General features: G+C 42.2%; 1 pseudogene; it reads right to left on the bottom strand.

The window, feature by feature from the left end:
* Positions 1–2,747: 2,747 nt before the first annotated feature.
* The window catches only part of LOC129057827 (uncharacterized), a 40,724-nt pseudogene continuing 30,052 nt past the window's right edge, over positions 2,748–13,419 (bottom strand).

The raw sequence follows: 13,419 nt of genomic DNA, 5'->3' as shown, positions 1-13,419 counted from the left end.
CGTCTGCTTTGGGTCTCCAGATGAAACTTCTGAAGCATGCTTCAGACATAGCTTTCCCTTTAGAGTAGAAGTGCTATTATTAGAGAAAGAGAATTGTTAGTTATAAATTCACTCTAAATTTATTTTCACACCTTTCTGCTTATATTATTGAGTTCTTATGAGGATCCAATTGAACAACTGGTGTGAAAACTGAAAAACAGAATACACATTTTAATCAAGTTCAAAACTAGTTTCCCAGTTCTAAAGGTACATTTAAGGGTAATCTTTTCCCTTTAAGTGAGCCCTTCGTTACAGAGAATAAATAGATACCACATAAGAGAACAAAAGAGGACAATCTTCTAAGGCTACTTCTGCCACCCCAGAATTTGGGGAGCAGTGGAATTATAATTCTCACCATTCCAGGCGGGAAATATTCAGGATCATAGAGAGAAATGGAGGCTTCTCGGTATTACTCCAGCTGCTTGTGTGTTCAGCAAAGGTATGAGCAATGTCATAGACTAAACTTAAGCCCTATAACCCCAGGCTGCTGCCTCAGGAATGAACCTGCTTGTCTTCCCTTTATGGGATAACTGAGTGTAAGCTTAGCACTTATCAAGGGCGACTACACACATATAAGCCAAGAAACCCAATGACTCTTCCATTTTACCTCACCATAACCAATTACGCCATTACAATCCAGTTATGATATTTTCATTGATATTTCAATTACTGCACTGTAATAAAGTTCTACCACATTCCTGATAACATAAGTTTACAAGCTCTATGGAAGTTAGGAGACACCCTGGTGACTAAAGGAATAAATTCTCAGTCCACAGCAGCTTTTTCTTGGAGACATACATTTCAAAAAGGAAGATTATCCAGAGAAACCTACCAAATCAACATGTAGGTAGGTAATACTACTATGGCACATTTTATAACTACATTTCACTTCCTCAGAAGGAATAGGTTCAGTATTTTCAGTGTTGTTTTTGTTTCTTTCTAGTGGTATTAATAGTACTTAAAACAAACATTACTTCATAATATACATGCACTTACAATTTTTAAAGTGACCCTATTATATTCAACAAAATAACATGACTTAAACACCAGAAGTGGCAGACACTTTTCTAGGTGATAGGGATTATATTAGTCAGGGTTCTCTACAGAAACAGAACTAATAGGATAGATGTGTATATGAAGTGCAGTTTATTAAGGAGTATTGACTCACACCATCACAAGGTGAAGTCACATGATAGGCTGTCTGCAAGCTGAGGAGCAAGGCAGCCAGTGCAAGTCCCAAAACCTCAAAAGTAGGGAAGCCAACAATGCAGCCTTCAGTCTGTGGCCAAAGGCCCGAGAGCCCCAGACAAATCACTGGTGTAAGTCCAAGAGTCCAAAAGCTGAAGAACTTGGAGTCTGATGTTCAAAGACAGGAGGCATCCAGCACGGGAGAAAGATGAAGGCCTGAAGACTCATCAAGTTGGCTTCTCCCATCTTCTTCTGCCTGCTTTATTGTAGCTGCTCTGGCAGCTGATTGGATAGTGCCCACCCATATTGAGGGTGAGTCTGCCTCTGTCAATCCACTGACTCAAATATTAAGCACCTTTGGCAACACCCTCACAGACACACCCAGGAACAATACTTTGTATCCTTCAATCAAGCTGACACTTAATATTAACCATCAGAAGCCCACCCTTTGTCAACTTGAACCCATACACATCTCCTGAAATGATACATAATCTTCAAATAAAGACAGTTTTAAGATCGTCATTACAACTAACAATATAGCTATTCTTGTACAACTGAAAGCACACTAATCCTTAACCTAAATGCTATTACATAAAGTTAACAACACTTAAATGCTGATATGAAGTCAATAAATCTTATGTAACATGATAAAGGAAAAATAAAGTTAACAAAATGAAGATATTTTCTTTTTTCTTTTTTTTTTTTTTTTTTGAGACGGAGTCTCACTCTGTCACCCAGGCTGGAGTGCAATGGCACGATCTCCCGAGTTCACGCCATTCTCCTGCCTCAGCCTCCTGAGTAGCTGGGACTATAGGCGCCCACCACCATGCCCGGCTAATTTTTTGTATTTTTTAGTAGAGACGGGGTTTCACCGTGTTAGCCAGGATGGTCTCGATCTCCTGAACTTGTGATCCGCCCGCCTCGGCCTCCCAAAGTGCTGGGATTACAGGCATGAGCCACCATGCCCAGCCAAAATGAAGGTATTTTCTTAGTACAAGTGTATACGTGCACAAATATATCCTTAACAAAACAAGTAGAAAATATTCAGGACAATTACAGTCCTCATTTCTGTCATATGGTCATAGCAGGTGTTAATGACTACCTTCTTCTACTACACATTCTGTATTTCCTTTGCCTTCTGAAAGCACCTTAGTCGCCATGGTTCTTTACCTGGTGGAGTGACCCAAACCTTCATTACTGAAGGGTCTGTGCTATTTGTAGTCCTGCCTGGATTGGGTCATTGTAGTTTTCAATTGACCTTAATCACAGGGCATGGTAATACTAAGAGATGCTCTATGGGATCTCCTGTATTCCATACATACTTTTCCTTACCTCTACTGTGGAGTGGTAGACTGATTTTATCTTGATAGTCCATGTCAATCACCCTAGCCAGCACTTTAACTTCCTTCTCAGCCTGTTGACTTAGATGTAGGAGAAGCCCAAAGTGTCCAGGTGGCAATCTTAACTTCCAGTTTAATGGAATCATTGTTGTCTCTCCTGGTGGCAGTATTATTCCCGCTGGAACTAAGACCTCTAGGCCAGCATAACGTAATGTCGTGAAAACAGGAAGCAAAATTTTGCTAGTGGGTCACTAGAGATGATGGTGAGAGGTGCCACTTCCACTTCCACCCCTTGATTCCTGGACCCATGAATACTGGCTATGGGAAAAATGGTACCATATATTGGACACCGGTTCAGAGCATACACAGCCTCCTGGAGAACTTTGCCCCAGCCCTGCAAAGTATTGTCACCTAGTTGGCATTGTAATTTTGATTTTAAAGGCCATTCCATCCAGCTGCTGGATAATGGGTAATATGGTAAGACCAGTGAATTCCATGAGCATGAGCCCACTGTCACACTTCTTTAGCCATAAAATGAGTTTCTTGGTTAGAGGCAATGCGGTGTGGAATACCATGACAGTGGATAAGGCATTCCATGAGTCAATAGATGGTAATCTTGGCAGAAGCATTGCATGTAGGATAGGTAAACCCATAGCCAGAGTAAGTGTCTATTCCGATGAGGACAAACCACTTCACTTTCCATGATGGAAGAGGTCCTATATAATCAACCTGCTACCAAATAGCTGTCTGATCACCCCCAGGAATGGTGCCATATCTAAGGTTCAGTGTTGGTCTCTGTTGCTTGCAAATTGGGCACTCAGCAGTGGCTGTAGGCAGGTCAGTCTTGGCTAGTGGAAGTTCATGTTGCTAAGCCTATGTGTAAACTTCATCCCTGCCACCATGGCCACTTTGTTCATGGGCCCATTGGGTGATGACAGGGTTGGCTGGGAAAGAGCTGAATGGTGTCCACAGGATGAGTCATCTTATCTACATGATTATTAAAATCCTCCTCTGCTGAGGTAACCCTTTGGTAAGCATTCACATGAGATACAAATATCTTCACAGTTTTTGACCTCCCAAAGAGGTCCATCCACACACCTCTTCTTCAAATTTCTTTGCACCAGTTTTCCAATCACACTTCTTCCAAGTCCCTGACCATCCAGCCAAACCATTGGCTACAGCCCATGAATCAGTATATAATCACACATCTGGGCATTTCTCCTTCCATGCAAAGTGCACAACCAGGTGCATTGCTCAAAGTTCTGCCTACTGGGAAGATTTCCCTTCACCAATGTCCTTCAGAGATGTCCTAGAAAGGTGCTGTAGTGCTTCAGCTGTCCACTTTCGGGTGGTGCCTGCATGTCGTGCAGAACCATCTGACAACCAGACCTCTGTCTTCTCTTCCTCTGTTGACTGATCATAGGGGACTCCCCATGAGGCCATTGGTGCAGACTGGAGGACAGAAGACACGGTGGCAGCAGTGGGGACCATAGGCATTTGAGCCACTTACTCATGTAACTTACTTGTGCCTTCAGGAGCTGCTCAAGCCTGATCACATATATACCACTTTCATTTGATGATGGAATGCTGCTATGAATGCCCCACTTTATGGGTATATGGGTCCAAAACCACCCAGTTCATGATGGGCAGTTCAGGTTGCATGGTGACTTGATGACCCATAGTCAAAAGTTCAGTTTCTACCAAAGCCCAGTAACAGGCCAAGAGCTGTCTCTCAAAAGGAGAGTAGTTATCTGAAAACGATGGCAGGGCCTTGATCCAAAACCCTAGAGGCCTCTGCTGTGATTCACCTATGGGGGCCTTCCAATGGCTCCAAACAGAATTCCTGTCTGCCACTGATACTTCAAGCACCATTGAATCTGCTGGGTCATATGGCCCAAGTGGCAGAGCAGCTTGCACAGCAGCCTGGACCTGTTGCAGAGCCTTCTCCTATTCTGAACCCCACTCAAAACTGGCAGCCTTTCTAGTCACTCAATAAATGGGCCGGAGTAACACACCCAAATGAGAACTGTTGCCTCCAAAATCCAAGTATGCTCACTAGGTGTTGTGCCTCTTTCTTGGTTGTAGAAGGGGCCACATGCAGCGACTTATCCTTCACCTTAGAAGGAATATCTCAACAGGCCCCATGCCACTGGACCCCTAGAAAGTTTCCTGAGGTTGAAGTTCCCCGAATTTTAGTTGGGTTTGTTTGCCATCCCCTGGCATGCAAATGTCTCACCAATAAGTCCAATGTGTTTGCTACTTCTTGCTCACTGGATCCAGTCAGCATAATGTCATCAATGTAATGGACTAGTGTGGTATCTTGTGGAAGAGAAAAGCAATCAAGATCTCCGCAAACAAGCTTATGAAACAAAGCCAGAGAGTTGATATACCTCTGAGGTAGACAGTGAAGTTATATTGCTGGCCTTGCTAGCTGAAGGCAAATTGCTTCTGGTGGGCCTTATGGACAGGAATGAAGAAAAAAGCATTTGTCAAATCAATGGCTGCATACCGGGTACCAGGAGCTGTGTTAATTTACTTAAGCAATAAAACCACACCTGGTACAGCAGCTGCAATTGGAGTCACCACTTGGATAAGCTTACAATAATCCACTGTCATTCTCTAAGATACATCTGTCTTCTGCACAGGCCAAATAGGAGAGTTGAAAGGGGATGTGGTGAGAATCACCACCCCTGCATTTTACAAGTCCTTGATGGTGGCACTAATATCTGCAACCCCTCCAGGGATGCAATAGTGTTTTTGATTTACTATTTTTCTAGGTAGAGGCAGCCCTAATGGCCTTCATTTATCCTTTCCCAGTATGAAAGCCCTCACCCTACCAGTCAGGGAGCCAATGTGGGGGTTCTGCCAGCTGCTAAGTGTATCTATGCCAATTATGCATTCTGGAACTGGGGAAATGACTATAGGATGAGTCCTGTGGGATTCACTGGACTCACTGTAAGTCAGGCCTGAACTAAAACTCCATTACCTGACCTCCATAAGCCCCTCCTTTAACTGGAGGACCACAATGATGTTTTGGGTCCCCTAGAATCAACGTCAGCTCAGAGCCAGTGTCCAGTAGTCCCTGAAAAGTCTGACCATTTCCCTTTCCCAATGCACAGTTACCCTGGTAAAAGGACCGAGGTCTTGGGAAAGGATGAGAGAAAGATTAACAGCCTAAATTATTGGTACTGTAGTGGAGTCCTTCCTTAAGTGGACCCAGCATCCCCCTCATTCAAGGGATTCTGTGTCTGTAAACTCTGTAAACTGGCTCAAGTCTGAAAGTTGATTGAGGGGCCGTGATTCTCTGTTTTTAATAACTCAAATTTGTCTTTTGGTCACTCAGCCTGGAAGTTTTCTGCTTATACAAATTAAGTAAGAATCCATTAGGTATCCTATCAATTTCACTTCCAGGAACACTGTGATTAATTAGCCAATGCCAGAGCTTTACATGAGTCAGACTATTCTGAGTGCTGCTTTCCCTCTGCTCTCCATTACAGTAACTACGCCCACCTTGCTTTTGACGGTTGAATGCTGCCACTTGGCTCCTGCCACCTCAGGATCTAATTATTCCCATTGCATTTAAATTTTCTACTTGAGTGACTGTGGTTCCCACTGTAAGAGCTGGCATACAGAGAAGAGCAATCACAGAGCTCTTCAAGGATGCAGGTGCTCCCCTCACAAATCTATTTTGCAAGGTATTGGTGAAGGGTGTGTCTTCTGGACCCTCCCAGCTAGGATGAGTAGGTCTAAAGTGACTAATCCACTCTAGCATTCAAACTCCCTAAGCCTTTGGATCCCTTCCTCTACATTAAAACTAAGGGAGATTAGGCATTTCCAGCTCATTCACAGTGGGCCATCTTTTGATCCATATTTCAATTAAACAAGCATATAGACTATTAGAGCCTTTTTAAACTCCCTGAGCTGCAACATTGAATGCAGAATCCCTGCTTAGTGGGCCCATATCAATAAATTCAGCCTGATCCAACTTTATGTTCCTTCCAACCATTATCCTACACCCTTAATATCCATTCCCATACCTGTTCTCCAGATTTCTGCTGATATAAATTAGAAAACTTAAGCAGTTCTTTTGGGATGTAATGCACCTCGTCATGGGTCACACGGAACCTCACCTCTAGGGGCCTGCCGGGACTTGATTCTAGTTATAGGTCTAGAAGCAAATGGGAGTGTTGGGGGTAGGTCCTGAGAAGAATCAGCATTGTCTTGCTTGGCAACTGTCTCAGAGGAGGCCATCACTGTTGCCTCAGGCAGTGCATGGTTAATCTCCTGAGACAACAGTGGAAAAGCTAATGGCAGCCTGGGTAGGGGACGGGATGTTGCCACCACTGGGGGTGGGAGGCTATTTCCCCTGGCAAAAAAGGCTCATCAGAGTTTACAAGCTCAGTGCCCCCAGCTTCATCAGGGTTGTCCCACACAGCCCCATTCCAAGTTGCAGGATCCCATTCTTTTCCAATTAATGCCCTCACTTTAACAGTAGACACCTGGTGAGACCGAGCGTGCACCTTTCATTGCAGGCCAGGCATGCACATTATAAGAGCTTGTGTCTGATCTTCCACAATTTCAGCCCTTTATCTACAGGAGATAAGACTCTCACCCAGGGCAATCTTAGAAGACTTGAGGCTCAGTGTGTGTTTCTGGAACCAGGACTTAGAATCCCTGAGCTCATCCTTTTCTTTCATCACTTTGTCCAGCAAACTTAGGAGCAACCAACCAACTTCATTATATTCCCTGGTTCTGCACAAATGGTCAAAAGTATTATGTATAGAGTCACTAAACTCCTTGCCCCTCAAGAGTGGTGAATCAGTAGTATCAAATGCATTTACTTTGCATAACTCTCTAAACAGTTCAAAACAGGGACCATCAGTGTTCTCCATACTATTAGAAGTAGAATCCTCAGGATTTTGAGGTCTAATCAGGTTAAGCAGCCAACTCCAGAAACCTCAAAACCAACTAAAAAAAAATCATCCTTAAAATTCTGTTCCATTAGAACCACTCCTGGTACCAAAATCTGTATTAGTCAGGGTTCTCTAGAGAAACAGAACTAATAGCATAGATGTATATGTGAAGTGGAGTTTCTTAAGGAGTCCTGATGCACGCTATTACAAGGTGACATCCCACGATAGGCCCTTTGCAAGCTGAAGAGCAAGGCAGTCAGTCCGAGTCCCAAAACTCAAAAGTAGGGAAGTCAACAATGCAGCCTTCAGTCTGTGGCCGAAGGCCCGAGAGCCCCAGGCAAACCACTGGTCTAAGTCCAAGAGTCCAAAAGCTGAAGAACCTGGAGTCTGATGTTTAAGAACACGAAGCATCCAGCATGGGAAAAAAATGAAGGCCTGGAAGACTCAGCAAGTTGGCTTCTCCCACCTTCTTTTGCCTGCTTTATTGTAGCTGCTCTGGCAGCTGATTGGATGGTGACCACCCACACTGAAGGTGGGTCTGCCTCTCCCAATCCACTGACATCAAATGTTAAACTCCTTTGGCAACACACTCGCAGACACACACAGGAACAATACTTTGCATCCTTCAATCCAATCAAGGTGATACTTAATACTAACCATCACAGGGATATGCAACTGACTAAGACAGAGATGGGGGAAGAGAATCAAGGAAGAGGTAGTAGCATCTGTACTCAGTTGTCAAATTCCTTAGAAATCCAATATTGAAAGTCTGGATGTCATAAGATAGGGTTTCAATTGCCTCTGTGCCAGTTACATATTTTACTGATGAGATTTCTCATTTTCACAAAATTAAAAAATTTTTTTATCATATTTGATTATTGTTGTTCTTTGACAACAAGGTGAATAAACTATTTTTTCTCCTTGCATTTCTTAAAGTGTCTCATTTCATTTTAGCCTGAATTTTCCTTTTCTGCCTTTTCTGTTCCATAGGTTCGAAAATTTGAAATACTCTGTACTTCCATGCATTCACATTATGGGTTATGCATTCTTCTTGAAATACGCTTTCTTCCACCCACTGCATATGCTCTGTTCTTTGCACACTTTGCTTTTATTTATTCTTATAGATTCCTGTGTCACCTACTTTACAAAGTCTTTGTTGGCTATCTTCCTTTTACATGAATCAGATACCCCTCCTAGGTACTCCTAGACCACCTTGAACATATGCATTTTATAGTGCTTATCACTCTGCACTGTTATTAATGGCTTTCTTAATTCTTATGCTCACTTTACTCAGGTAGAATCATCTTCTTCTCTGATTTCATGGTGATTAACACAAAGCCCAGAACACAGAAGGCACTCATGTTTGTTGAATGAATGACGTGAAAGAACTAAAATCAGAGTCCAGCACCTCTCAAAAATTGAGTACCTTTATAAGTCTTTTCTGATGAACTATCTAAAAACTAACTATCCTGAAGTGTAGCAAAATTATATTTTGATTATTGAAAAGAAAATCCTTGGAAAACGTTGCATTTTTTAGATCCTAGGGAATATATGCCTATAGTCTTCAAATATTCTCTATGTGGGTTGAAGATAGAATCACAATCCAAAAATATCTCAAAATTCTGGAGTAAGAATTGAAACTAAAAGGATGAAATCTGACTGAGATAAATTTAAGCTTATGTAAGTACACAATGGGGGAAGGACATAACTTAGCAAGAGCATAGCTAGAAAGGACTTGAAAGTCAATTTAAAGGTAACTGTGGGGCTTATATAAATTTAGAGTATAATTTGGCCCCTGAAATATTTAATGTGATCTTTGGTTGTATTAATAAAAGGATTGTTATTAACATGAGGGAGATAAAAATCCCATTCTACTATGTTCTGGTTAAACTACACATAGACTGCTGGTCTTCAGATTGGAAGGCAATTACTTCCACTCTTTGGAAGAGACAAAGACTTTGAAAAAGAACATGCACATGGAAATTGTTTAGGAAATTCATTTTTAGAGCATCATAATCCACATTTTTTTCTGAATTGGTCCACCTGAGAAGGTGGTTCTGGCCGAGTTTCTTCTCTACTGCACTGCCTGCATTGTGATTGTCCATGTTATAAAAGGAAGACATGGCTCCCATTCACCCACAGTCTTAAAATAGCATGTTGCTGAAAGGTTTCAAATATTTCATGAACATAAAAAAGAAAGGAAAAAAACAAACTGAGACAATTCATTCAGCCAAGGGTAATTTACTCAAATTTCCTCCTCATTTAACTCATTAAAAAAGTACTCAAAATATATTTTTACCTTTTTTGTTTAATAATCATTTATCAGAATTTTTAATATGTTTGGTGAATTGTACATACTATTATTATGATTATTGCAACGTATGCTCATTAAAATTTTAACACATAAATCCTTATCATCTTAGAAATAAAAAGATTGAACTTGTTTCATTATTGCAGAGAATAATTAGTGTCATTAATATATAGTTTTGATATATTACCAGAGGTGGCTGGCAAGATGGTTGAATAAGAACAAATCCAGTCTGCAGCTCCCAGCAAGATCAATGCAGAAGGCAGGTGATTTCTGCATTTCCAGCTGAGGTACCCAGCTCATCTCACTGAGATTGGTTAGAGAGTGGGTGCAGCCCGCCGACTGCAAGCAGAAGCAGGGTGGGATGTCACCTTACCTGGGAAGCACAAGAGGTCAAGGAACTCCCTCCCCTAGCCAAGGGAAGCCATGAGGGACTGTGCCCTGAGGAACAGTGCATTCCAGCCCAGATACTATGCTTTTCCCATGGTCTTCACAACCCGCACACCAGGAGATTCCCTCAAGTGCCTATACCACTAGGGTCCTGGGTTTCAAGCACAAAAACAGCCCGCCATTCGGGCAGACACAGAGCTAGCTGCAGGAGTTTTTGTTCATACCCCAGTGGCACCTGGAACACCAGCAAGACAGAACCATTCACTCCCCCGGAAAGGGGGCTGAAGCCAGGGAGCCAAGTGGTCTAGCTCAGCAGATCCCACCCCCACAGAGCCCAGTAAGCTAAGATTCCCTGGCTTGAAATTCTTGCTGCCAGCACAGCAGTCTGAATTTGACCTGGGATTTTTAAGCTTGGTGGTAGGAGAAGTGTCTGACATTACTGAGGCTTGAGTAGGTGGTTTTACCCTCACAGTTTGAACAAAGTTCAAACTGGGCAGAGCCCACCACAGCTCACCAAAGCTGCTATAGCCAGACTGCCTCTCTAGATTCCTCCTCTCTGGGCAAGCCATCTCTGAAAGAAAGGCAGCAGCCCCAGTCATGGGCTTATAGATAAAACTTCCATCTCCCTGGGACAGAGTACCTGGGGGAAGGGGCCACTGTGGGTGCAGCTTCAGCAGACTTAACCATTTCTGCCTGCTGGCTCTGAAGAGAGCAGCAGATTTCCCAGCACAGTGCTCGAGCTCTTCTAAGGGACAGACTGCCTCCTCAAGTGGGTCCCTGACCTCCATGCCTCCTAACTCGGAGACATCTCCCAACAGGGGTCAACAGATACCTCATACAGGAGAGCTCTGGCTGGCATCTGGTGGGTGCTCCTCTGGGATGAAGCTTCCAGAGGAAGGAACAGGCCAGCAATCTTTGTTGTTCTGCAGCTGCTGTTGGTGATACCCAGGTAAACAGGGTCTGGAGTGGACCTCCAGCAAACTCCCCCAGACCTGCAGCAGAGGGGCCTGACTATTAGAAGGAAAACTAACAAGCAGAAAGGAATAGCATCAACATCAACAAAAAGGACATCCACACAAAAACCCCATCTGAAGGTCACCAACATCAAGACCAAAGGTAGATAAATCCACTAAGATGAGGAAAAACCAGGGCAAAAAGGCTGAAAATTCCAAAAACCAGAATGCCTCTTCTCCAAAGGATCACAACTCCTCACCAGCAAGGGAACAAAACTGAACGGAGAATGAATTTGACATATTGGCAGAAGTAGCCTTCAGAAGGTGGGTAATAATAAGCTTCTGCGAGCTAAAGGAGCATGTTCTAACCCAATGCAAGGAAGCTAAGAACCTTTTTGAATGTTCTAACCTTGAAAAAAGGTTAGAGGAATTGCTAACTGGAATAACCAGTTTAGAGAAGAACATAAATGACCTGCTGGAGCTGAAAAACAGCACAAGAACTTCCCGAAGCGTAAATGAGTATCAATAGCTGAATTGATCAAGCAGAAGAAAGGATATCAGAGACTGAAGATCAACTTAATGAAATAAAGTGTGAAGACAAGATTAGAGAAAAAAGAATGAAAAGGAACGAACAAAGCCTCCAAGAAATATGGCACTATGTGAAAAGACCAAATCTATGTTTGATTGGTATACTTTGAAAGTGATGAGGAGAATGGAACCAAGTTGGAAAACACTCTTCAGGATATTATCCAGGAGAATTTCCCCAACGTAGCAAGACAGGCCAACATTCAAATTCAGTAAAGACAGACAACACCACAAAGATACTCCTCGAGAACAGCAACCCCAAGACACATAATCATCAGATTCACCAAGGTTGAAATGAAGAAAAAAATGTTAAGGGCAGCCAGAGAGAAAGGTCAGGTTACCCATAAAGGGAAGCCCATCAGACTAACAGTGGATCTCTCTGCAGAAACCCTACAAGGCAGAACAGAGTGGGGGCCAATATTCAACATTCTTTAAGAAAAGAATTTTCAACCCAGAATTTCATATTCAGCCAAACTAAGCATCATAAGTGAAGGAGAAATAAAATCCTTTACAGGCAAGCAAATGCTGAGAGATTTTGTCACCACCAGGCCTGCCTTACAAAAACTCCTGAAGGAAGCACTAAACATGGACATGAAAAACTGATACCTGCCAGTACAAAAACATGCCAAATTGTAAAGACCATCAACACTATGAAGAAACTGCATCAACTAACAGGTAAAATAACCAGCTAGTATTATAATGACAGGATCAAATTCACACAACAATATTAACCTTAACTGTAAACAGGCTAAATGCCCCAATTAAAAGACACAGACTGGCAAATTGCATAAAGAGTCAAGTCACATTGGTGTGCTGTATTCAGGAGACACATCTCACGTGCAAAGACACACATAGGCTCAAAATAAATGGATGGAGGAATATTTACCAAGCAAATGGAAAGAAAAAAAAAAAACACACACACACCAGGGATCGCAATCCTAGTCTGTGGTGAAACAGACTTTAAACTAGCAAACATCAAAAAAGACAAAGAAGGGCATTACATAATGGTAAAGGGATCAATTCAACAAGAAGAGCTATCTATCCTAAATATATGTCCACCCAATACAAGAGCACCCAGATTCATAAAGCAAGTCCTTAGAGACCTACAAAGAGACATAAACTCTTTATAATAATAAATAATAATAATAGTGGGAGACTTTAACAACCCACTGTCAATAGTAGACAGATCAACGAACAGAAAATTAACAAGGATATTAAGGACTTGAACTCAGCTCTGGACCAAGCACACTTAATAGAAATCTACACAACTCTCCATCCAAAATCAACAGAATATATATTCTTCTCAGCACCACATCGCACTTATTCTAAAATTGACCAGATAATTAGAAGTAAAACACTCCTCAGCAAATGCAAAATAATGGAAATCATAACAAATTGTATCTCAGACCACAGTGCAATCAAATTAGAACTCAGGATTCAGAAACTCACTCAAAACCGCACAGCTACATAGAAACTGAAAACCCTGCTCCTGAAAGACTACTGGGTAAATAATGAAATTAAGGCGGAAATAAATAAGTTCTTTGAAACCAGTGAGAACAAAGACACAATGTACCAGAATCTCTGGGACACAGATAAAGCAGTATTTAGAGGGAAATTTATAGCACTAAATGCCCACTGGAGAAAGCAGGAAAGATCTAAAATCGATACCCTAACATCAAAATTAAAAGAACTAGAGAAACAAG

Source organism: Pongo abelii, chromosome 11 (assembly GCF_028885655.2).
Source record: "Pongo abelii isolate AG06213 chromosome 11, NHGRI_mPonAbe1-v2.0_pri, whole genome shotgun sequence".
In the NCBI taxonomy this organism is placed as follows: domain Eukaryota; kingdom Metazoa; phylum Chordata; class Mammalia; order Primates; family Hominidae; genus Pongo; species Pongo abelii.
The sequence above is the reverse complement of the archived record's forward strand: the minus strand, read 5'-3'. Positions and strand labels throughout refer to the sequence as shown.